General features: G+C 40.5%; 1 pseudogene; it reads right to left on the bottom strand.

Moving 5' to 3' along the window:
• Positions 1–3,145: 3,145 nt before the first annotated feature.
• Positions 3,146–4,245, bottom strand: LOC113874395 (annotated as a pseudogene).
• Between the last annotated feature and the right edge of the window lie 244 nt (positions 4,246–4,489).

Below are 4,489 nucleotides of genomic sequence, written 5' to 3'. Positions count from 1 at the left end.
TGAAAGAGTTAGGTGTATGCTTTCTGAAGCAAAGTTGCCTAATTATTTCTGGGGTGAGGCTTTGCTTACGGCAGTGCATGTTATTAATCTTAGTCCTGCAGTTGCCTTGAAGACTGAGGTGCCAGACAAAATTTGGTTTGGCAAGAATGTGAGCTATGATCATTTGCGTGTCTTCGGTTGCAAGGCCTATGTTCATGTTCCAAAGGATGAAAGATCCAAGTTGGATGCGAAGACAAGGCAATGTATCTTCATTGGTTATGGCCAGGATGAATTTGGCTACAAGTTATATGATCCTATTGAAAAGAAGATTGTTAGAAGCCGTGATGTGCAGTTCATGGAAGATCAAACCATTGAAGATATTGACAAAGTGGAAAAGACTACACCCAAGAAAGATAGTAATCTGACTGATGGTAATCCAATATGGTTGCCTGTTCACAATCTGGATCATGCTGAGACTAATTCTCAGAATGAAGAGCAACATGGTGATGTTGATGATCAGCAGGTTGGAGATGGATTAGAGGTTCCGATTGATGGTGATCAAGGGGAACATGATGATGATCTTGATGATGCACCAAAACAACCACTAGTTCCACCCAGAAGGTCTAACAGGCTGAAACAACCATCTAAAAGGTATGATTTTAAAGATTATGTGTTGTTGACTGATGATGGAGAACCTGAGTGTTTTGAAGAGGCTATTGAGAGTGAAGAAAAGAAAAAGTGGCTGGATGCAATGCAGGATGAGATGAAATCCTTGCATGATAATCACACTTATGACTTGGTGAAGTTGCCTAAGGGCAAGAGGGCCTTAGAGAACAAGTGGATTTTCAAGGTGAAACAAGATAGTAATTCTACATCTCCAAGGTACAAAGCCAGATTAGTAGTGAAAGGTTTCAGACAGAGAAAAGGTGTTGATTTTAATGAGATTTTCTCACCTGTGGTGAAGATGTCATCCATCAGAACAGTGCTAAGTTTAGCTGCTACTTTTGATTTGGAGGTTGAACAAATGGATGTGAAGACAACTTTCCTTCATGGTAATTTGGAGGAAGAGATCTATATGAAGCAACTTGATGGTTTTCTTGTTAAAGGCAAGGAAGACTATGTGTGCAGGTTGAGAAAGAGTTTATATGGTTTAAAGCAGGCTCCAAGACAACGGTATAAGAAGTTTAAGTCCTTTATGCTTGATCAAGGCTACAAGAAGACTACTTCTGATCATTGTGTCTTTGTTCTGAAGTTTCCTGATGATGACTTCATTATCCTGTTATTGTATGTTGATGACATGCTTATTATTGGGAAAAATGTTTCCAGGATTGACAGGTTAAAGAAGCAACTAGGCGAGTCATTTGCCATGAAAGACATGGGAGCTGCTAAAAAGATTCTTGGTATAAGAATCACTCGTGATAGGAAAGAGAAGAAACTTTGGCTATCACAGGAGCACTACATTGAGAATGTGTTACAAAGATTCCAAATGAAAAATGCTAAAGCTGTGAGCACTCCTCTTGCGACTCATTTTAAGCTGAGTGTTAAACAGAGTCCTTCAAATGAAGCTGAGAAGATAGACATGAGCAGAGTTCCTTATGCATCTGCAGTGGGTAGTTTGATGTATGCAATGGTATGTACAAGACCAGATATTGCACATGCTGTTGGTATAGTCAGTAGATTTCTGTCAAATCCAGGTAGAGAGCATTGGAATGCTGTGAAATGGATTTTGAGGTATCTTCGTGGTACTAGTAATTTGAGGCTTTGTTTTGGAGGTGATAAACCTACTTTGGTAGGTTACTCAGACTCAGATATGGCTGGAGACATTGATTCCAGGAGGTCTACTTCAGGCTATATGATTAAATTTGCAGGGGGAGCTATAGCTTGGCAGTCAAGACTGCAAAAGTGTGTAGCGTTGTCTACCACAGAGGCAGAGTTCATTGCACTTACTGAAGCGTGCAAAGAGTTGCTATGGGCGAAGAAATTCTTGCAAGAGCTTGGTTTTGTGCAGGACAAATACTTGTTGCTCTGTGACAATCAAAGTGCTATCCATCTTGGTAAGAATCCAACTTTCCATTCTAGATCCAAACATATTGATGTAAGGTATCATTGGATACGTGATGTTTTGGATGCTAAGCTGTTGGAGTTGGCTAAAGTTCATACTGATGATAATGGTGCTGATATGATGACTAAGGCACTACCAAGAGGGAAGTTTGAGTACTGTTGTGAGATCGTCGGATTGACGATCACCTCCACATAGTTGTGAGGGGGAGAATTGTTGGGTTGGACTCCCAACGATGTGTCGAAAAAGTCTAAATTTTCAAGCTCATTTTCTACACTTAATTGAGGGGAGTGAGAAGTCAGTGGAGTGGGTGAGGGAAGTCCATTTTTTCGCAGCCTAGTGTAAGTATTTTCGGTGAGAGGCATCAAAAAGAGAGAAGGGAAGTGAGGGAAGAAAAGAAGCTCCAGACCAGTTACTCCATTTCTTTGATATCCGATTCGTTCACCGTTGGATCGGGCTGAAAATTTTACAGAAGATTTATAACACGGTGTTCTTCGTTCTAACCGTTCGGATGATCGATTGGAGGTCTGAAGTTGGAGATATTGTCTTCGCATAGAAGCCCTATTTTTGGTGACTCTGCACAGACCAGCTGCTGAGAAATCGTTATTTCTCCTTAGTTAACCGTTGGATTGAGCTGAAACTTTGACATTAGTTCCCAGACGTATATTTCTTCATTCTGACCGCTGGGATCGTCTACTAGAAGTCTTGGCTGAGAGAAATTGTATCTGAACAGTAGTCCTATTTTGTGAGATATTCTCTCTTTGATCCTTCATTGTAGGCTTTATTGCTCTGTTGATTTTGGCTGGCTGTTTGCACGAATTTGTGCACTTGATTGAACACTCTTGTACTCCTTATTTGATTATAGTGGAGCTTGATTGACTGGCTTGAGCCCGTGAGTTTTTACTTCTCACATTGAGAGGGTTTTCCCACGTAAATAATTCTCTGTGTCCTTGTATTTGTTGCTGCCATTTGTTATTGTTGTTACTCCTCACAGGTTCTTGCAAGTTTAGGGAATTGTTTCCACTGCTTACTTTAGATAATTGTGTTCTTGTGTTTGGTTTTCCCCAACAGAGTTGTATCAGAGCTCTTTGGACTCTGGTTTTGGGATTATTTGACTTGCTTGAATGATGGAGGCAAATACAACTTCTTTACTATCTTCTTGCCTATATCCACGAGCTCGTCAGGTTCTTTTTTAGGTCCAAATGCATATTGTTTGAACAATGACCAACAGTCATAATCTGATAGACGAGACAAATGATGAGCTTGGCATGTTCCCATGATTGACGCAACCTCCTCATCTCGAGTGGACACCAAAATAGAAGCACCTTTGGATCCGCATGACAACACAGATTTCAACTTATTCCATTTGTCTTGGTTTAATCCAAACTCCAATTCTTTGCTTGCTTTCCACACATCATCTAAAATGAGCAAGTACCTTCTACTTTGCAATAGTTCTCGCACTTTTCTTTCCATTACATCCAAATCCATCATGTCGAACTTTTTACCTGTGATAGATTCTATAATGGAACACAAAATCCTCTTACTATCAAAATTTTCAGAAACACAAATCCAAATTCTTTTATCAAAATGGCTACTTACCCCTTCATCATTGTAGACGAATTGAGCAAGTGTTGTTTTTCCAAGACCCCCCAAGCCAACGATGGGATAAACAGAAAGGGTGTCAGAGCCGTGCATGGCTAAGAAGAGACTCCACAATCTTCTTTTTGTCATCATCTCGTCCATGTACTCGAGATTGGTCAATGGTTGGGCTGGTTTGGCGCCATTCAGCCACTTCACTTGGTCTTTCCCTTTCCCCTAACACCCTCACATAGACCATGATCGTTCTTGTCTTTAGCAATTTGATCAAATCTCCTTGTGATCTCTTTCAACTTGGTGCTAATCTCATGACGAAGCTTGATGTTCTTCGGTTTGAAAGAGGGTAAGCCCACAAGTCGATGGGATTTAATGGAACACTCATCAAGGATATCATCCAGCACATACACAGCATCTTTGAGTTGCTGTAGCCAAACCTGGACAGCATAGCTAGTTATTTGCTTCTCCTCAGCATCTTCAAGAACGGCTTTGATCAGCTTCATAGTGTTTGAAAGCCTTTCAGCCTTTTCCTTGATTCCGCAAATGGTTGCAAGTTCGTTTTGGATCAGTGCAAGCAACTTCTCAGACGCAATTCCAAATAAAGTCCTAGCCATTTTTCCAGAAATGCAAGGAGTGAATTGTGAGAAAGATTAGTAGAGTTTGGTTTTGGTTGAATGAGTGGGGAAGGAACAGAACGAAGCGGGGATCTAAAGCTAGCAAAGCAAGTCTACATAAGTCATGTAGCTAGTCAACAGGTCCTACCAAAGTAAAAAGGAAATGCAAATGTGTGAATAATCTTTATTGAATTGGGAGAAGTAAGGTGGCTAATTAATGGCTGCTATTTATAATTCCCGCTAC

Source organism: Abrus precatorius, unplaced genomic scaffold (assembly GCF_003935025.1).
Source record: "Abrus precatorius isolate BTA unplaced genomic scaffold, Abrus_2018 Scaffold8, whole genome shotgun sequence".
In the NCBI taxonomy this organism is placed as follows: Eukaryota; Viridiplantae; Streptophyta; class Magnoliopsida; order Fabales; family Fabaceae; genus Abrus; species Abrus precatorius.
This window is presented reverse-complemented; position numbering and strand designations above follow the sequence as displayed.